The sequence below is a fragment of the Nansenia antarctica genome (assembly GCF_963989245.1).
Source record: "Nansenia antarctica genome assembly, chromosome: 4".
In the NCBI taxonomy this organism is placed as follows: Eukaryota; Metazoa; Chordata; class Actinopteri; order Argentiniformes; family Microstomatidae; genus Nansenia; species Nansenia antarctica.
The window spans coordinates 759996-782503 of record NC_137689.1 but is presented as its reverse complement, the minus strand read 5'-3'; positions in this window follow the sequence as shown (position 1 = coordinate 782503).

Below are 22508 nucleotides of genomic sequence, written 5' to 3'. Positions count from 1 at the left end.
GCTTTGGAATAAGGAGCTATATAAGTCAGTCTGTTTAACAAGACGGTAGTCTTCAAACCATGGAAAGGCCATCACAGTCTCCAGACTTCCACCACATCCAGCTGGTCTGAACTGGACAGACGGGTGAAAGCAAAGCAACCAACAAGTGCAACACATTTGTGGGAACTTCTGGAACAGTGTTGGGAAGAACTTTGTGAACAACATTTGATTTCCATTGTACAAAGAATGCCACAAGTGTGTTCAGTTCTGCTGTTATATCTTCAAAAGGTGGCTTTACTTTGAGTAAAGTGTTGATTCAATTGTGTTAAAACAGAACAGTTCCATGATTTCTTTTTCATTCTCCAATTGTTTATTCGTTCTATCCTTTAATCTCAAAGTACATCAAAAGGACATTGAACTGCGTACATAAAAAAGAAACTGGAAAAGTGTAGGTGTTCTAAAACTTTTGACAGGTAGAGAATATTCCATCTAGATGGGAGATATAACTTTTAAACTTGATGAGGCAACAAAAAAATCTCATTCTTCTGCCAACCCCCCCCTCCTCCCTCACACCCACTCCCCCCTCCCTCCCTCCCCCACACCCACTCCTTTCCCTGTGGGACTCAAGCACGATGGAGTTCCACCCTGTTGGAGGTCTGGTGGTTATGACAGTCGATGTGCCACCGGTGGCCATTTTAAATTAAATCTTAAATGAATGGGGCACGGCACATTGGTCTAATATTACCTCAACAGCAGTAGGCAGTGTTAATGGAGCCTAGAGGAAGCGATGGCTCTCCCTAGGATTGGCTTTTACCATGCGTAGATTTCCAGTTGATCATCAGTCTGAAAAAGAAACACGCAGTCGTTTCTCATATTGTCTCATCCTCTCTTCCCACCTCTCTGTGCGTGTCGGGGGCTAATGTGGGTAATCTGTTTCATAATGTGCAGTTCTGTGCTTATGGATCTTATTGACATAGATGTAGTTATTTACCTGCCGACCTCAAGCTTGTACGAGTGCAAGAAAAATAGGTGTGTGTGTTGTGTGTGTGTGTGTGTGTGTGTTGTTCAAGAGTTGAAACACATTATGTGATTGTTTGAGGTGAGGACAGGGCTACTTACAAGGCATATCAAAAGCTAACCCGTATCTTGTAGCCTACCTTTTTAGCCCTTGCTACCTCCGTAGTTTTGGCTTGTATTGTAATTTCCTAAAACATGTTATATTTCCTGTTCTCCAGCCAATAACCCCCTCTCCTATTGGTTGCCTGTTCTGCAGGGTGATCTCACAAAGGTTGAGCAGCGTTTAATTGCCATCCCTCCTCCCCTCCACCTCCTTTATCTTCCATAGGAAGGAAGTGTTTAGAACCGCAGTAGAGGAAATTAGTGTTCTGTCATTTGGGAGTTTGTCCGATAGTATAGCTGCTGTCCTATTAATTACACCTAACAATGGCCGCCCGCTTGTTGCACAAAGAGCCCAAAGGCCAGATGTAATCTGTGACACGGGCGTACGGTGGAGACGGTCTGATTAGCTTTATTGTTGGCTTGTTCTCCGTTCGCCCACCTAAAGCTTTGAATCCCTGCCTTCGTTTTGTGGCTCGGGAATATTGACTTTGTCCGTCCATCGTCAATCCTTTATGTTGCTAGTTTCATTGCATTGTCTGAGAACTCAATGGCCACCGTAACAGCCCCGCGTCTATATGCCGTCAACAGTTAACAGCGCCCTTGGATTTTGTGACAGACACAGTAGGTAGGTAGGTAGGTAGTTTATTGATCCCCGAAGGAAAAGTTAACTTGTTCCAGCAGCTCACACCACAAACAACAACAACAACAACAAGAACAAAGGAAAGTGACAATTGAATAATAGAACACAATAAAAAGAACTCTGAACATTATATACAGTTACGAACAGTCTAGAATGGTTTAACGCCCCCCAGCCCTGACTCTGACCACCCCGATCGAGCCAACCAGAGGAGGACTTGTACAGTCTTATTGTGTTACCTTCCTTGATGCTTCCCCTTCCCCCCCCCCCCCCCCCCATCCCCCCCAGCATACTGCGCACAGCACTGCACTGGCCAAACGCCAACAGACACGACTCGAGTGCAGTTCTGATCTTGTGATAATAAGTGGAAGAGAATGGGGGCCCGTCCGTTCTCTCCGTTTTAGAGGTTTGAACACCGGCTGAAGTCAAGGGTCGGGGTTGATGGAGTCTGATTAGTTTGAGAGCTTCTCATTCAGCCTAGCGAGACGGACCTTATCCGCCGGCTTAGAGGGGACCCTTCCTCATCCACTTCCTTTGTTCCACTGGTTCAGTTCCCATTCAGAGGGACTGGAGTGAACCCAGGGCTCATGCATTTCATTCGGTCGTCTTTTGTCTTGGACTCCCGATCAATACCAACTGGGCCATTGAGTAGCGGCCAAGGCCGGGGTCAGGGAGGCTGGCGTTTAGTTCTCAATGAGGTGGGCAAAATTAGAAAATGTCAAGGAGGAGTTTGAGTAAAAAATGTCTCCATTTAGAATTGAACTCAGTTAAGCAGCTGTGTTATAGGCCGATGTTATGAGAAATAATCGGTAGTAGGCCTAGTAGTTGCCTATTTTTTTTCCATAATTATAGTCTTCTCTTTATGGTAATGATATGCCTACCCCCTGGAGACTGTTCTTCACTTGGCTGGATGTTGTGAAGGGGTTTTTCTTTACCACGTAAAGGATCCTGTGATCATCCACCACTGTTGTCTTCCACGGACGACCAGACCTTTTCGTGGTGCCGAGCTGCTCATATTTAAGAGCTGTGATTCCTAACCCCCTTCCTCCAATTTGGATGTGAAGACCCTGAATACCCTTCCCCTAAAGCTGAGAGTCTGCACCTAGTCCCTGTTATATATTATATAACTGTAACTGGCTAAAAACCCCAAATATTAGTCAGTGTCCAAATACATATGGACCTAACTGATATAGTGTGTGTGTGTGTGTGTGTGTGTGTGTGTGTGTGTGTGTATAGTCTCAAGTCTCCCTTTGCAACACACCATCCACTAGATGTCTCATAATGTTTCATCAGTTGTTGTTTCTTGTCTGAAGAAGAAATCTGTTGTTTCTCACAACCGTACAACCAGGATGTCACATGCAGATCACCCCCGCCCCCCCCGCCGTGTCTCTCCCTGCTCCCATGGCAACCCCCCCCCCAAAAAACAACAACAACTAAATAGACAGAATCAGAAAACACTCATTTACTAATCAAACTTGGGGACAACGGGTAATTAATTATTTGAAACCAGCCCATTAATTTGCATAATAAAGGTACCGTAATTATGACTTCTTCTGCTAATCAAGCCCCAAAAAATGTAATTAGAGCTTTAGTCTGCATCACAGCAGCAAAGCCTGCTTTTTGGGAGCCATTTCAGAGGAAAGGAGGGGGGGAAGGAGGGGGGGGCCCTCTCCGCGGCCCCCTCTCGCCCGGGCCCGGGGGAGCACGCCGGGGATGACTGATCTTCTAATCTGGAAAGTACCGCCCGCTCGCCTTCCAACGGGCCTGGGCTCTAACCGAGCTCCAGTTCCTTCTGGAACATTCTGAATCTTTTCCCCCCCTTTTATACCATTACCAAGAAAAGTCCATAATTTGTGGGGTGCGGTATTGCTGACACAAAGACCCAGGCAACGGTTGGGAAGATGAAGGGTTGCATTAGCATGGGGGTATTAGCCTCCCGCGTGCTCTCACTCAGCTGTGGGGGCGCCTGACAAATAAAAACTGTCACCAGAACAAAAGGCAATGAAAGGAAAAGGAAGGAAACAGCATTGGTACCCAGGGGGGACGCTCATCGATCTGGATTATCATCCACTTTATTCTGTTTCATAAGGTCAACGAGATGACTCCACTCGTTCGGGAGATGCATGGTGTTTTAGAAACAAATTAGATAGGCCTTACCCGTACGTTGTTGTCAGATTCACCTCGTTCTCCTAACAAATCATTGTCTGTATTACAAGCCTACATCTCACATTGCTGTATAAAGATGTTAAATATACGGACGTATTACCCTTTTCCGTAAAAGTGACGTTGTTATTTTAGACATTTAGATAGTTGAGATGCCAGTTATAAGCGTCGTCTGTGCAGATAACATCACTGCAGTTTTTCTATTTTACGGAGGTATGAGTAGATTTAGGTAGATTAGGTTTGTAGCTGATGCAGACCAATGCTCTTGGGCTCGATTGAGAAGACATGTTGTTACTAGCTGAAGCTATGCTAACTGAAGCTACGCTAAGCCCTCTAGGCTGCTGTGGTGAATGAAATAACATGATATATGAATGATATAACACGATATATGAATGAAATAACCGACGATGATGTCACTACTGGTCGACAGACAACATCTAAGATAATGTGATAGATTAAGAAATTATGATTCTTTCAGATAACTTGAATGAGTCTTTCTTGTCTGCCTCAGAACGATGGTGTTTTTGTGTCCATCGGAAGGCTGCTAAGAGGAGCTGTTGTGTGCGAGCGAGAGAGAAACATAAATCCATACCATTCAGCACCATTAGAATATGCATGAAGTACATGGCTTTGTGTTGAAAGGGTCCTCTGTTATGTGTGGGGGGATTAGCACCTACCGTAGCCCAGGGCGGTATATATACAGAGTAAAAGGCCTCACCCACGCTCTCTCTCTCTAAAGCAGTCTCTCTCTCTCTCTCTCTCTCTCTCTCTCTCTCTCTCTCTCTCTCTTTCTCTCTCTCTCTCTCTCTCTCTCTCTAACGCTCTCTCTCTCTCTCTCTCTCTCTCTAACGCAGTCTCTCTCTCTCTCTCTCTCTAACGCAGTCTCTCTCTCTCTCTCTCTCTCTCTAACGCAGTCTCTCTCTCTCTCTCTAACGCAGTCTCTCTCTCTCCCTCTCCCTCTCCCTCGCTCTCGCTCTCTAACGCAATCTCTCTCTCTCTCTCTCCCTTTCTCTCTCTAACGCAGTCTCTCTCTCTCTCTCCCTTTCTTTCTCTCTAACGCAGTCTCTCTCTCTCTCTCTCTCTCTCTCTCTCTCTCTCTCTCTCTCTCCCCCTCTCTCTCTCTGTCAGACACAGTATTATTGAATGAAGGAAAAACAGCTGGAGTTGCATAACATTTTCTCTCTGTTTTTGTCGAGGGGGGCGAAAAAAAACAGATTCTGAAAAAAAAGCTCAGGGTGAAATGAAGTTGAATGACGAGGAGGTGTTGCTGTTTTTATGTTTTCCTATATATGTGTGTGTCGGTCTGGGACTGGAGTGTTTGTGTGTGTGTGTGTGTGTGTTTGTGCTTGCGTGTGGTGTTCAAGGACCATCTTAAACTCGCTTGGCCATAATCCTATCTCCGCAGCGCATCCGTAACTCCGGGGCTCTCAGGGGTGAAGGGAAACCTTCGCTAATTCAAGCGTAAGCTCCCCCCCCCCCCCCACACACACTTTCTCCCCCAGTTTCCCATCCCTCCCTCCCTCCCCTCCCCTCCCTCCTTGCTTGCTTGGCTTGGCACCGGCAGCAGGGAGGAGGCGGCCTAGAAGGCTTAGAGAAACCAGCCTCGCCATCTAGGGCGATGGCCAGGTACATAGCTACATCGCTAGGTTCCAGGCGGTTGAGGCTTATACTTGCTGCGTTGCACTTATACCCAAAGAACTTGGCTGGGTTTCTTAATTTAAGAAGAAGTTTCACTTGAAGGTCATTGGCTTGAGCACAGCAGCGGACGCTAATACTGCTAATGCTGCCGGTAATGAACAACGGGCCCCACAGAGATGGCACCAGGCTAATTAGCAACACTGGCGACGAGCAACGAGAGGAGCTCTGGGGCAGCTTCCTGTCTGGACAGGAAATGGCTTGAGATTAGTTTGTTTGGTGTCTTACATTAACGGCAGGGCTAGATAGATAATCATTAGAATGACTTCTGGTATTAAACATCTGGATTAAACTTTTTCTGGGAATAAGACATAGTGGCGCACTCTTGCTTTCCTCTTCTCTTCTCTCGGGGCTGATGGTGTGTGGGTGTTCCGCTGTGTTGTACTTAGACCTTGAGTCAGGCAGGGTCTGCGTAGGACACTTGGCTTTGTTCGGCAAAAGATGAATGGACATCTAGCAGCACCTCGCTATGACAATGAAGGAAAAGAAGAACTGCTGTGATGCACTAATGGGTCAAAGAGCCGAGCGAGGAGGAGGAGGAGGAGGAGGAGGAGGAAGGGCCATGACAAACAAGGTGAAGGCAATCTGTTGTGTTTTGAGAGACGTTCGTTCGACCTCCGCAACCCCTCGACAGCGCGCAGAAGGCACCGCATTCATTCAGCTATGAAAGGAACCCACGACACCGCCATTCAATCCCGCTCTTTCTTTCACAAGAAGTATGACTTCGTTCTGCCTGGACTGTTTACTAGTAACAGTAATAACAGTAGAGGTGGGGGTCAAGGTCGTAGGTACACCTGCCCACACTGGAAGACTAACCGGGGTGGGCTGCTCGTAGCCATTGGCAACTGGGCCTCTCTTTTACTAACGACCCATCTCTTCTTCTTCAACGGGAAGGAGAGAGAGAGAGCGGTTGGTCGTTCTCAGACGAGTCCTCCCGACTCTATGACAGTCATAAAAGTGACGGAGCGCACCACTCTCAGCCCAAACACAGACGAGGCAGGCGAGGCAGGCGAGGCAGGCGAGGCCTGGTGGAAAGTTGTCACAGCAAAGTGGGAGATTAATGTCGGGGAGGGAGAGGAGGCTGGTGAGAGGTGGCCTCCCACACAGACCACCGACTAAATAATGCTGCCCATTCACGACTCACGCCAGCGGTAATGAGAGAGGGGGGGAGGGAGGGAGAAGGAAGAGAGGCATCGGAGGTCTGGGTTTATGACTATTACATTGTTTCCCTACATTGCCCCAGTTCCCCCCCCCCCGTGCCCCTGTTCCTGTTCTTCCTTTGTCTGAGCCCCGGCAAGAGTGACGTCAGGGCCTTGGGCGCGGCTGGGAAGGAGAGGTTCAGTCTCTCAGTCAGCAAAACCGCTACTGTACCCCCATTAACATCCTACTGTACCCCATTAACACCCTACTGTACCCCCATTAACACCCTTCTGTACCCCATTAACACCCTACTGTACCCCCATTAACACCCTACTGTACCCCATTAACACCCTACTGTACCCCATTAAAACCCTACTGTACCCCATTAAAACCCTACTGTACCCCCATTAACACCCTTCTGTACCCCATTAACACCCTACTGTACCCCATTAAAACCCTACTGTACCCCATTAAAACCCTACTGTACCCCCATTAACACCCTACTGTACCCCCATTAATACCCTACTGTACCCCCATTAAAACCCTACTGTACCCCATTAACATCCTACTGTACCCCATTAAAACCCTACTGTACCCCATTAACATCCTACTGTACCCCATTAAAACACCCTACTGTACCCCCATTAACATCCTACTGTACCCCATTAAAACCCTACTGTACCCCATTAAAACCCTACTGTACCCCCATTAACACCCTACTGTACCCCCATTAACATCCTACTGTACCCCCATTAAAACATCCTACTGTACCCCCATTAAAACATCCTACTGTACCCCCATTAAAACACCCTACTGTACCCCATTAAAACCCTACTGTACCCCATTAACATCCTACTGTACCCCATTAAAACCCTACTGTACCCCATTAACATCCTACTGTACCCCATTAAAACCCTACTGTACCCCATTAACATCCTACTGTACCCCATTAAAACCCTACTGTACCCCATTAAAACCCTACTGTACCCCATTAACATCCTACTGTACCCCATTAACATCCTACTGTACCCCATTAAAACCCTACTGTACCCCATTAACATCCTACTGTACCCCATTAAAACCCTACTGTACCCCATTAACATCCTACTGTACCCCATTAAAACCCTACTGTACCCCATTAAAACCCTACTGTACCCCATTAACATCCTACTGTACCCCATTAAAACCCTACTGTACCCCATTAACATCCTACTGTACCCCATTAAAACCCTACTGTACCCCATTAACATCCTACTGTACCCCATTAAAACCCTACTGTACCCCATTAACATCCTACTGTACACCATTAAAACCCTACTGTACCCCATTAAAACCCTACTGTACCCCATTAACATCCTACTGTACCCCATTAAAACCCTACTGTACCCCCATTAATACCCTACTGTACCCCCATTAACACCCTACTGTACCCCCATTAACACCATACTGTACCCCCATTAACACCATACTGTACCCCAATTAACACCCTACTGTACCCCCATTAAACACCCTACTGTACCCCCATTAACACCCTAGTGTACCCCCATTAACACCATACTGTACCCCCATTAACACCCTACTGTACCCCCATTAACATCCTACTGTACCCCCATTACTACCCTACTGTACCCCATTAACACCCTACTGTACCCCCATTAAAACACCCTACTGTACCCCCATTAACACCCTACTGTACCCCATTAACACCCTACTGTACCCCCATTAAAACACCCCACTGTACCCCATTAACACCCTACTGTACCCCATTAAAACACCCTACTGTACCCCCATTAACACCCTACTGTACCCCATTAAAACACCCTACTGTACCCCATTAAAACACCCTACTGTACCCCCATTAACACCCTACTGTACCCCATTAACACCCTACTGTACCCCCATTAAAACACCCTACTGTACCCCATTAACACCCTACTGTACCCCCATTAAAACACCCTACTGTACCCCCATTAAAACACCCTACTGTACCCCCATTAAAACACCCTACTGTACCCCCATTAAAACACCCTACTGTACTCACTCAAAGGGCGTCCAGCGTAGTTTGTGCCTTGGGCTATGCTAAAGCCACAGATCAGGCTGGGCTTGGCCAGGGCGAGTCGTCACATGAACCTGAAAGGACCAAACAGCATCCCATCATGTATGACTGTTTTACTGTGTTGCATAACCACCAGAAACGCTCTGGTGATGTGTGTGTTTAACAGACGTGAAAGATGGGAGATGTGCTGATGTGCTGATGCGATGTAGGCTAGAGGGTTTGTTGTAGTCCTTCAGTGCTGCGACTAATGATGAAGCAAACTGGCCTACATAGTTGGGAGCGCTCGCTCGCTGTGTCTGTAACCTGATTTGTAGCTGTCTGAGAGATATTTTTGTTGCTGCCTGTGCTCATTCCCGCCCCCCCCCCCCTCCACCATCTTCTTGGTGTTCCTCTTTTTTCCTTTACAGATTATAAATTAACCTGCCAAGGGAGCTGGGTGGAGGATTGCAAAGCAGCAGGCAATTTGCAAATTTCAAACTTGTTTTGAAAGCTAAAACCCAAGTTATGTCCTTGCTGAATTGCACTTACGGGATATTTTGAATAATAGAGGAAGATGCTACGTCAGTCAAAAAGGAAGAGAAGGGGAAAAACAAAGTACTGCAGCCGGATACCATCACCCCCCCCCCACCCCTCTAAAAACTAGTTCCCCTCCTCGTCGATGGCCTAGTTCATTATTCCTGCTGCTAGGATGTAGTCACGCAAAAATGGGAGTTCTCAAAAAAAGAAAATGAAATAATGACGACATTGTCTCAGATCTCTGTGCACCATGACCCACTTTGCACCTCATAAAACTGTCAGAAGGGCTTTTAGAAGGCTGATGGACTGCTGAGTGCAGTCCCCACCCGACCTAGGATACGCAGGGCGCCCTCCTCATCTCTCTCCTCTCTCGCTCCAGTTCACACCACTCCACTCTTCCTCTCCTCCACTCCTCCTCCTCTCCTCTTCCGCCACATTCAGATGCTCCTACAACCTCCTTACATCTGCTGTAGCTACAGTATCCAGCTCCTACTGATGTCTTGTTTTGTTAGCTTGGCAAACTGTCTCACTGCTACAACGGGCTATGCCCCGCTGGTGACCTTTACAGTAGCGTATGTCACACTCTGGTGCTTCTGTAAATACCTCATGCAGTCTTATTACCTCATTGTTAATCTGGTTCAAATGATCTGAGAAGGTCTGTTAACTAAACTATATACATGTATTTTGTTTCCAGACTAATCGAAGGTTAAAGAGATTGGAGTGGACGAGGACTTTAATCCACGCTTGGTTCTGTTGATCTGGGCGCTGTTCCTAACCGCTAACCCCTGACCCCACTGGATGTCAATAAGGACCCTAAATTATCACGTTTGAAATCGCGTTGCGAAATCATCCCCCATCATCTGAAATTGATAAAAATGAATTCGTTTAAATAACTTCTGAGGTGATTTGGGCGTGACATTTCAAACATGCTAATTAGAGTCCATTGATTTCCATTGCTATTTGGTTAAACATGCTAACAGTTAGCGGTTAGTGACAGTGGAGGACATCAACAGAACCGAAGTGTGGATTGAAGTCTGTCCTCGTCCCTCGACTCCTTTCAGACTAAGAAATCGAATATGTAAATGTTGTAATGTTAAGGTGAACTATCCGTTTAACACTACAAGCACCAAGAATGTTACAACTGTAATGCGTCGGTTGTATCTAGTCAGGACTTCAGTAGAATCATTAGAAAACCACATTGTGTGTTTTGAAGGGCTTCTATATTGAGTGACTTGTAGAAATCAAAGGTAGAAGGTACACTTCAGACCGCCAGAGGAGGCTCGCATGTTCACACGCTCTTTGTGTTCCGCCATTATCCCCGAAACTCACATTTCAAAGAAGATTTGTTTTCCTCTCTGAGCATCTCTTATAAATGTAAATATGCGCTCCGCAGGTAGAGGGTGTGCCAAATTCGGTTGGCCTATTATTCACATAATTACACAATTGTTCTCAAATTGGTAGATTAGCAGTCACACCAACGAGAAAACACGGCATTGTGGTGTTTTATTTGTTCCTGCTTTCCTTGTTCCAGGCATCAGAAGTGACTGATGTGAAGCCGAAACATTCAGTTTCAGGATCTGTGACTTGAAATGGGGTTTAGGCCTAGTCGGGATGGAGTATTTTCCGGTACATTTGGTTCAGTTATAATTCAGACATTTATGAGTTGGAGAGATATTACTGGGCTCCGGAACCCAGGGCTGCTAGCTACTCTAGTATCAAGGGAAATTACCCTTACTTGTAATTATGTATCTTTGCAAATGTAACCCATAAAATCCAGCTGAAGAGAAGAGTGGGGGAAAATAAATTGCATTAGTGATGGAACAGTGGGTTTGTGTTTGTGTGTGTGTGTGTGTGTGTGTGTCTGGGTTTCCGTTAACCGGCAATTGCCGGTCTTTGTCCGGTAAAATTTGGTGAAGTCCGACAAATTGAAAAGTCGTCGGACATATTGTCCGGTGAAAATAATTCCCTTTGAATACAATTCGCTAAAGCTGGCTGGGTGCGTTCGTAAACACGCTCTGGAAATCCGATCAGCACTCGCGGAACGCCTCTCGTCCAATCGAACGACTCGGTCGCTCTGTGACATCGAAGCCAGCGTGCGCTCCGGCGCTCTCAGAGCGTGTTTACGAACGCACCCCTAGAAGTTTCCAGCCAGCTAGCTGAAGCTGCTACACACACCAGAGCCATGGCGACCGAACGGCAAGTTAAACAACATACTATAAAAGTGACATTGTTTTACTCATTACTCATACGTTTGTTGTCATTCGGCGGTGCTAATAGTCGCTTTCTTTTTTAATTTATTTAATTTATTTTATTTTAGCAGTTTCCCCGAAAGTTAAGTGTTTGTTTTTATATCACTATTTGCACTTCTGGTTAGATGCTAAACTGCATTTTGTTGTCTGGTACTTGTACTCTGCAATGACAATAAAGTTGAATCTCACCTAATCTAATCTAATCTAATCTAAAATAATCTAAAATAATCCCATCACTATTACTCCCTATTTTCATCAGTGTTTCAATCCTTGAATCTGTGATGGAAATCAAGCAAAGCCACTTCAAGTCTCCCCACCACTGACAGCGCTGGGTGTGCCTTTCCTTACACTCTCGGTTATTCCCTGTGGATTTAAAAAAACGGTGTTTTGGTTTCTATAATGTGGTCTATTCTCAGTGTTGACGAGCAACTCAGGGGGCTTTGAGATGGCTAACAGCTCATTAAAGGAGTAATTCCACTCAAAAGGGTAGAAGTAAGCTGACTGTCTGTCTGTCTGTCTATCTGTCTGTCTGTCTGCCTGTCTGTCTGTCTGTCTGTCTGTCTGTCTCTCTGTCAGTGTGCTGGACTACCTATGACTTCCATGGTACCTGGGAACGCGTTGTCGGAGAGAAACGCCCTCTGTACAAAGGACCTACTGACCAAAATCCCTGTTCCCCGTAGCCTACATGCTTGCACTGTTACTGTTCAATAAAATGTTATACATCTAGACATTGTGGTATTTCTTTATATACGTATCCCAGACTGCCTATCAATTGTTTCTCAATAAACAGTTATGTTCTTCCCATTGTCATACTCCCGAGCTAAACGAAATGCCTTCCCAACCAGCGAGACTTATAGAAATGACGTTGTTTTATTGATAAAAAAAAAAAAAAAAGGGTAAAACTGTAAAGAGAAAATAGAAAACTCACATTAATCCCAAACAATTTAACAAACTTCAGTTAACGTAATGTGGAGTCCGTTCATTGATCGATGCTGTCTGTTCAGTTCCCAGTGAGGCGCCCGTTCAGCGCTGGACCCGTTCAGCGCTGGATTTGACGCATGGCATAGCGCGCATGCATCAAATCATGTTATATTATTATATATTATATAGCTCGCATCTAATCGTATCGGATGAGAAATAGACATTAAATGGCATATATAGGCCGCTACACAACAGTAATCACCGCGACAAACATTAGATTTGGAGGAAAAAAATATATGATTTTGGAAAAAAAAAAAAAAATATTATATTTTAATATGATGACCGGAATATATCACGTTTGTCCGGTAAATCGAATTCTTCCCGGACACGATGTCCGACGGCAAATTTTTCTAACGGAAACCCTGGTGTGTGTGTGTGTGTGTGTGTGTGTGTGTGTGTGTGTGTGTGTGTGTGTGTGGGGGGGGGGGTCTATGCTGTGGGGGGGGGGGGGGGGGGGGTAGTGGTGGTCTAGTGGATAGTGAGTTGGACTTGTGATCGGAAGGTTGTGAGTTCAAATCCCGCCTGAAGCCACACCACTACTAGTGTGCCCTTGAGTAAGGCACTTAGCCCTCAGTTACTCCAGGGGGAATGTCCCTGTAATTCGTAATTGTAAGTGGCTTTGGATAAAAGCGTCTGCTAAATGACAAAATTATTATAAAATTGTCTATGCTGTGGTGGTGGGGGGGTCTATGCTGTGGTGGGGGGGGGGGGGTCTATGCTGTGTACGCTAATATTACCTGGTTCTCCCCTAGATGTGCTGTCAGAAGCTAGCAGGCTTAGCTTCATCATTATGATTCCAGTATGGCTGGGGCCTGGTTAGCCGTGCGCTCCATGCTGGGGTCAGGGCTGGGGTCAGGGCTGGGGTCAGGGCTGGGGTCGGCAGGCCTGCTACAGCCAGAGAAGCTCTTGTGCCTCCAGGTTACATGAACAGTTCAAAGCCGTGTGCTTCAACTGTGATGTTCAATGCAGCGGTCTTAACTGTGATCTCTGCAGGTTGTAGCTAGGCTAGCTAGCTCAGACCTCTGCAGTGTTGCTGTGTCAGGATCTTAACTCAGTGACGCACGTTAGGAACATTAAGATAGACGGGAGCCAGAGGCCCTCTTTGGGGGGTGCCTTTTTAGTGTGTGGGTGTGTGTCTGTGTGTGTATGTGGTTGTGTTTGTGTGTGTGTGTACGTACGTGTGTGTGTGTGTGTGTGTGTGTACATACGTACGTGTGTGTGTGTGTGTGTCTGTGTAGGTGTATGTGTGTACGTACGTGTGTCTGTGTGTCTGTGTGTGTGTGTGTGTGTGTGTGTGTGTGTGTGTGTGTGTAAAAGCCCCATCCGACCTGAGTGTGACTTCCTTCCATCCAGACCCGGCCCAAACCCAACTGCAAACACGTTCTGAATCCTAATGAACTTCCTCCCTATAGCCACTGAGTCACACAGAGAACCGGTGGTTCATATCCATCACATTACAATGTGGAATTGTTTTCAGCTGTTCAAGGGGCTGATTTGATATTAACTAGCAATCTCCTTTACAACAGCCCAACGAAACACATCATTCATCAACACTGGATCAGCGTTAGCCTAATAGACGTTTGCAGTTATTAGTTATTTTCCCTGTTGCAGAGTTAGATGGATAAACCCACTATACTACTAACCCACATGTCTCACAGCTCCGGAACCTTCTCAGGCTTGTTGACTTTAACAATCTCCCAGAGTTGCCCTTCGTTCCCTGAACAGAAACCAGAACAGAGCTAGCCGTTGGTTATTCTCTCAGCCACCCTCAGGACCCCTCCCTGTTGTAGTAGCCCACATATGTGCCAGTTTTGAAAGCTCGTCCTCAGTTGGGTTGGAGGCCACAGTCAACCCATCAGGGTATCGGTCTGCTGTAACAACGGACCAGCCCGTTTCTTTATACAAGGCAAGGCAAGGCAAGTTTAGTTTATTTGTGCAGCACATTTCATACAACAGGGGCAATTCAAAGTGCTTTACATACAGCATTAAAAGAAATACAGAGAAATAAGGATAGTAAGAAAATATAAAAATGGCAAGAATAGATGCATATATATAGAGAAAATAAATGGCTAAACATTTAACAACATAATAAGACAATGAATAAAAAGATATAGATAAAAGTGTTATTACTGCAGCTGTAGTCAAGCGCTGCTCTTAATGGCGTGTGAGATTGCAACTACTCCTAAAGTTGTGCTTTTTATAGTTGTGTTATGTCTTTAAAACATAGCCCTCCTAAAACCCTCCACTACAGTGCTACCAATCTCTCATCAGCATGCAATTTATTTCCCACAAGTCACTCCTTTCCTTATCAGTCAATTACATCTTGTTCAGTTTTTGTGTTCTACCTTTTTATGGACATCCTTTAAGGAGCTCAGCAGGAAGGAGCAGCCTTGTAAGGATATGTAAACCTTGTCACAACGCACTCTTGAGTTCTTACCAATGGGATTAATAGCCATCACAGCGTCTAGGGAGTAGTGTATTCCTGAAATTAAATGCGAGGGAAAAGGAGAGTTCCCTGGGGGCCTTGTGATGGTATTTTAAGCTCCTCTAATCCAAGCCTTTTAAAACTTAAGGCTACTTTTGGGAGCGGGCGAACGGGAGGTTTATTAAGTGTACTCCTTGTGTGTTTCCCCCTGAGTCAGGAATTCCACTGGCTATTCATTCACACAGAGCCACTCAGCCCCCTAAGATAAAGTATAGTAATTGACAATTTACTTCAAAGTGCTTCTCTCTCTCTCTCTCTTTTATTCTGGTGTCAGAAAGCTGAGGCCTCGTGTCATGCAACAAGTGGGGGTTCACCAAGTCCCCCTTTCTCTTCATTTCCTGGGTCTTGTCACGTGTTTGTGTGTCAGCAGTTATTTCCCAAGCACTGTACACTGTTCACAATGACATGGATGTGTTATTTAAATTTGTATTTCAGATTTTATCCCCTTTTTCACCCAATTTGGTATCCAATTGAACCCAACCTAGCATCCAATTATCCCCTGCCTATTGCGTAGGATCCGCCACACGACCCCGTGGCCGGCAGTCCCAGAGGAGATCGCCAGGCAGACTAGCTGACTGGCTCCTCGAGCCCAGCACCGTTATTCCGGCACTCCGGGGGCGCTGTTGCGCGACGGATCCTTGTCCGGAAATATTCCTATACCGCCCTCGGGAGCGGCCGCTCAATATGCCGCTCCCCGTGTGTGCCCCGGCCATATCCGGGTCTGGCGAGCTGGGATTCGATCCCAGTCCCCGGTGGGCAGCTTGCACTAGTGGCCAGTGCTTAGACCGCTACACCACCGCGGGGCTTGGATGTGTTATTTAATGTTGTTTGTAGGAACGAGAGAACACATCATTCTGAAAATGATTAGTTAATTAATTTGATGCATCTCTGCTTCATTTTTATTTCCATTTCCTCTCATCGATGGTGTGCTTGATGAGACCTGCTGCTCCCAAGGCAGCCACGCTGGAACTATCAACCCTTCAACTTAACAAAACAAACAGGACATCTACAGTAGGCCTCTCTGCAGATCTGTAGAGGAGGGGGGGTGGGGCAATCACCCAACCCCCCTCCCCCCCTCTGTGTGTCACCCCTCTCTCCCTGTGTGTACCTACAGCTCTTGTTTACCTGCCCTGTAGCCTAATTTAGATAGTTTTAGATACAGCCTCCTGTCCCCTGTGAGACGACGGCTTTCTAATGTAGATCAATTGTGACGTGTGTGTGCTGCACATCAGCAGATCCCCCATGGTGCACCTCTTCCATCTCACGAGGTGCCGTCATCCCCCCCTCTCTTGACTGATTGGTTCTCATCATGGGGGGGGGGGGTTATTTGTCAGTCTTTTTTCCCAACAATAGATTTGTATCCCATTAGCCTGTATGTATTAAAGTACTGGTGGTGATAGAAATAAAGAAGAAACCGCTGTGGAAGTCCCTCTCCCCCCTCAGTCACCCACGGCTCTGAGACGGCCACTGTTCCACACAGTTTTATGGCGGCAAGCTACCATGCAAGGCGCCGGCCGGCCCCGCTCACTGAGAGCAATTTTTGGGTTCAGTGTCTTGCCCAAGGATACTTCGACATGTGGCCAGCCAGGGCTCGAACCACTGATTTGCCAACCTTGTGAACATTAGGCGGCGACTAGGGATGTCCCGATCCCATTTTTTCACTACCGATACCGATACCTGGGCTTCAGGTATCTGCGATATCAATCCGATATTTGTATTTATTGTTTTACTCCTGAATAATAACAGATACTTCCCCAGTATATAGTCCACAACAACAGTTGGCTATTAAAGACTGCCAGCCTTTATTCAAGCAACAAAAACAGTACTCTGCAGTACTCAGTGACCAACTGGTTAAAACTATTTAGACAGCAGCGATGTACCACTGTTAGCTGTTAGCCGCTAGCAGCGTTTGTTGTTGTGGTTTGGTCAGTCACTTTTCTCCTGTCGCATTCCCATTCGGTGCACCAACATTCAAATACTCGTGTCACCTTGAATTTTTTTCCGATTTCAATGTATGACGCATCATTTGAAAGCTTACCATCTGTAGTTTCAGACTATGTAAATAACCGAAAAATTACTAAAGCAAATGGTTTATGATTTCACCAGCTAGCATCATGACATTGTCAGACTCATTACAAACAGGTAGCAACTAGCCAACTCTACTGTTGTCATCACGTGAGTGACACGCCGGATCGGCCACGCAGATCGAAGCCTATTTTTTTTTCTGGTGCGATCTGCGATCCAGCATTCAGGACCAATATCGCAGCGATATCCGATATCGATATCGGATCGGGACATCCCTAGCGGCGACTCTACCTCCTGCGCCACAGCCGCCCCTAGTGTATAAGTAACGCCGTGTAGGATCCTCTCTCTCTCCACATTATTAGTCAGAATGAGATTTCTGGATTAGCAGAGGAAACTTGCAGCAACTGTATTAAGACATCATATTTCCGTGCGGGGACACACATCTCATCCAGGGGAGGATTAGTGTGTTCGTGCTTCAATCACACCTGCGCTTTGCCAGGAGAAATGCTCCCTAGCCTCCCTAGCCTCCCTAGCCTCCCTAGCCTCCCTACCCTCCCTACCCTCCCCTACCCTCCCTAGCCTCCCCTACCCTCCCTAGCCTCCCTAGCCTCCCCTACCCTCCCTACCCTCCCTAGCCTCCCTAGCCTCCCCTACCCTCCATAGCCTCCCTACCCTCCCTACCCTCCCTAGCCTCCCTAGCCTCCCCTACCCTCCCTAGCCTCTCTGGCCTGCACCTCCAAGCCAACCAACAGCCTAGGAATTTGTGCTTCACATTTTTCAACTCTGCCCCTGAGGTAGTGTTGGGGCTTGCAACCAAGTCATTACCACAACGATGCTGGAGGTTATGCAGAGTAGCCTTGGTTAAGAGCCTTCGCAGGAGCACGCGAGGCCAACGCCGCTTCAGGAGGGTTATTCCAGGTCCTTTTGTCTTTGGTGTTTAACATGTAGAGCCGTGACTCGGGATTAGTCAACTGTCTTAATTAACTCGCCGCCGTCGTCGTCGACCCCCCCCCCCCCCCCCCCCCGAATTAATCATCTTCAACAGAGTCTCGGAGAGACACAATAATATCACTTTGGTGAAACCGGTCAGCTTATCGATCGGAGCGTGTTAGCGGCCATGCTAAGGGAACATCTCAGTGATGTAACGGTGTGGGACAGTTGGAAGTTGAAGCCGTGAATGTCGTAAAAAGGAAAAGGCACCTAATGCTTTTCTCTTTTCTCTTTCTCTCTTTTTTATATATCCCAGTTAATGTTAATGAGAGGCGAAGGTTCCCGATGCACACTTTTAATTGCCCTCATGTCAGGACTTGAAATGGCCGAGGGCAGCAATTTATTGGAGAAAATATCTGCATCAGGAAGAAAGGCGGTCAAGGGCTCGTGCCAAGCTGCTGAACCTCAGCGACGGAGAGGCCGGGTACTTAGGCCAGCACATCTAACGGGCATCCATGCTACGCTCTCTCTCTCTCGCTGCTTCTCACTGTGAAGTTATGCAAAAAATGTATAAATCTTTGATTCGACTACCAGCTGACATTGTCGCGCAGGGATTTGCTTTCTGCTGCTGCTGCTGTTGCTGGCCTCGCAGTGTTTCTGAACCAGATGAAAGCGTGGCGCTAATCTGCTGTTTCTGGGTGACTTGAGGAATAACATCCTTTTCCTTTTGCCGTTTTTGCCTTTTTTTTCATTTTTTTAAGTTAAGATCCATGACAATTTTGGCTGGAGGCACAAAGTGTCAGTTGGTGTCTTGATTAGTTCTGTGTGTCACATCTTCAGAGACGTGTGAGGCTATGAGACATGTAAGGCTATGGTCCGTTCACCAGCTGGTGATGGGTTTGAAGCCCCGCTCTCTTGTAATCGTGACCGATTTGACTGATCAGTTGCAATGTTAGATCAGAGTATGTTAGAATATGCCATCTCTTCAAACTACACTCATGTATATGTTTGTAGTCATACATGTTTACTTGGTTGGTTGGTTAAGTTGGTATTTTGCTGGGGAAGGTCATCTACCAGAGAGAGAGAGAGAGAGAGACAGAGACGTAAGCTTGGGAAATGAAATAATTGATCATGTGGGAGTCCGTGCTACTGCAGAAGCTGCTGACCAGCGTGTTACAGATGGCTGACAGCAGTCCTTTACTCTGGGTGGGCGATCATGCTGCCTCTGCACCCTCTGCACCTACACACCTGCTGTCTGTCTGTCTGTCTGCACAGACACTAGAACACACCTGTCTGTCTGTCTGTCTCTCTGCACCTACACTAGAACACACCTGTCTGTCTGTCTGTCTCTCTGCACCGACACTAGAACACACCTGTCTGTCTGTCTGTCTGTCTGCACCGACACTAGAACACACCTGTCTGTCTGTCTGTCTGTCTGTCTGTCTGCACCGACACTAGAACACACCTGTCTGTCTGTCTGTCTCTCTGCACCGACACTAGAACACACCTGTCTGTCTGTCTGTCTGTCTGTCTGTCTGCACCGACACTAGAACACACCTGTCTGTCTGTCTGTCTGTCTGCACCGACACTAGAACACACCTGTCTGTCTGTCTGTCTGCACCGACACTAGAACACACCTGTCTGTCTGCACCGACACTAGAACACACCTGTCTGTCTGTCTGTCTGTCTGTCTGCACCGACACTAGAACACACCTGTCTGTCTGTCTGTCTGTCTCTCTGCACCGACACTAGAACACACCTGTCTGTCTGTCTGTCTGCACCGACACTAGAACACACCTGTCTGTCTGTCTGTCTGTCTGTACCGACACTAGAACACACCTGTCTGTCTGTCTGTCTCTCTGCACCGACACTAGAACACACCTGTCTGTCTGTCTGTCTGTCTGCACCGACACAGGAGATGTTGAGATGTTCAGGCTGTTTTAAGAGCCTCCAGTGGCCAATAGGAAGGGAGGATGTCAGTGGTGTTGACTTCAGAGGAAGCAACACAGGTTCATGAGTCAAAACGGCTCAAACTTCTCTCTGCTATGCTAACGTCTGCTATGCTAACGTCTACCATCTCCAGACCTGTAGCGGTGAAGGCTTACAGCTAACAGCTAACAGCTAACAGTACCCTGCAGAGGCTGTGGGAGGACGAGGAACGCTGCAGAACCCTTTCCCTGGGTGCTGTAATGTAACCCATCCATTTAGCTGTCTGGCGCTCGCTCACAGTAATACGTTCTGTATTTGATGTGGTCATTCAATTAGCCCCTTCCACTTTACATAGCTAGCGACGCCTCGCCTGGAGATGATGTATGAACGCAGACACGCATGGGCAACGTGGGCTGCAGAGAGGAGGCCGAGGGAATGATTGAATCGGTTTGTGGCTGTGTGGTGTGTGTGGAGGTGTGTGTGGTGTGTGTGTGGTGTGTGTGGTGTGTGGAGGTGTGTGGCTGTGTGTGCGCGAGGTGTGTTTCTATGTTCAGTAGAAGAATAGCCCAACCTTGGTCTGGTGTTGTCGAAGCTAGGATACCTCGTCACTTTCGCAGTTTTTGCATCGTGACTGAAATAAGACGTCCCAGTGGCGTCTATCGTCCCTCACTGTGCTCCCTCCACTCCAGCTCTCTCCAGGGCAGATAGAGCTCTCTAGCTCTCTCTCTAGTTCTCTCTCTCTCTAGCCCTCTCTCTCTAGCCCTCTCTCTAGTTCTCTCTCTCTCTAGCTCTCTCTCTCTAGCTCTCTCTCTAGCCCTCTCTCTCTAGCCCTCTCTCTAGTTCTCTCTCTCTCTAGCTCTCTCTCTCTAGCTCTCTCTCTAGCCCTCTCTCTCTCCACCTCTCTCTGCATCTGAACTACATCTTACACTCCCTCCATGGCAGCTATAGCTCTCTAGCTCTCTCTCTCCAGCTCTCTCTCTCTAGCTCTCTCTCTCTAGCCCTCTCTCTCTAGCCCTCTCTCTCTAGCCCTCTCTCTCTAGCCCTCTCTCTCTCCAGCCCTCTCTCCATCTGATCTTACCCTCCCTCCATGGCATCTATAGCTCTCCAGCCCTCTCTGCATCTGAACTACATCTTACACTTTGATGTCATTCTCCTGGTTCCATTACCTTTCCCTCAACAGCCTCATTGTCCTCCGCCGTGCTGATGTCTGAATTCATATCGTCCTCCATTGTTGCTCTTCTGTATCGCCCAAATGAGAGCGCCTCCCCCCCCCCGCCAGACAATACCCGACATTATTCTCCCCTTCGCGCACGTTCAGTCTTCTCAATTAAAGAATAAAACAAGCTTTTTGCCACTTGGCATGCAGACTCTCCGTGCCACGAAGAAGACCTCCCATTGTTCCTGTTTGTCACTGTGTGCTGTTATCTGTCCATTGACAATCACAATCACAACCACCACCACAACCCCCCCCCCCCCCCCCCCCCTGTCTCTCTCTCTCTCTCTCTCTCTCTCTCTCTCTCTCTCTCTCACAAACCCTCTCTCTCTCTCTCTCCTCTCTTTCTCTCTACACAGATTGACATTTTCTCCTCTGCAGAAGCAAACAGTTACAAAAGAAGTAACATGCAGACAGAACTGAGAGAATACACTCATGGTGTTTGTTCTGTGGTGCTTCAGAGTTCAATCACAATCTGAGATGGACAAAACCTCTCTTCCTTCTTTATCCCAAATGTCGTTGTTTGGTACCTGTACTATATCAATGACAATAAAGACCATTCATTCATTCATTTACAACGGCCTCTCTTTCACTCTTTCACCCATTCACACACACATTCACACACCAATGGCGGCAAGCTGCCATACAAGGCACCGGAGCAATTTGGGGTTCAGTGTCTTGCCCAAGGACACTTCGACATGTGGCCGGCCGGGGCTCGAACCGCCGATCTGCCAACCTTGCGATCATTAGACGCAGGCTCTACCTCCTGAGACACAGCCTCTACCTCCTGAGACACAGCCTCTACCTCCTGAGACACAGCCTCTACCTCCTGAGACACAGCTTCTACCTCCTGAGACACAGCCTCTACCTCCTGAGACACAGCCTCTACCTCCTGAGACACAGCTTCTACCTCCTGAGACACAGCCTCTACCTCCTGAGACACAGCCTCTACCTCCTGAGACACAGCCTCTACCTCCTGAGACACAGCCTCTACCTCCTGAGACACAGCCTCTACCTCCTGAGACACAGCCTCTACCTCCTGAGACACAGCCTCTACCTTCTGAGACACAGCCTCTACCTCCTGAGACACAGCCTCTACCTCCTGAGACACAGCCTCTACCTCCTGAGACACAGCCCCTACCTCCTGAGACACAGCCTCTCCCTCCTGAGACACAGCCACCCCAGATGGACTAAGGCATGCTCTCTTCCTGCTCTCCTCCTGATCCCAGGTCTGTTCCGTTCCCCTTCCGTCCCAGGTTGCATAAGCGTTCTCCCCTCGTTGCTTCGGTGATTAAATCGTTCTGACACGGGAGTGTTCCAGCCGCGCATGGCGCAGGTGCACAGCCTCCGCTCACTGCTAGCCGACCGGAAGAATTCCGTGTTACATAAGG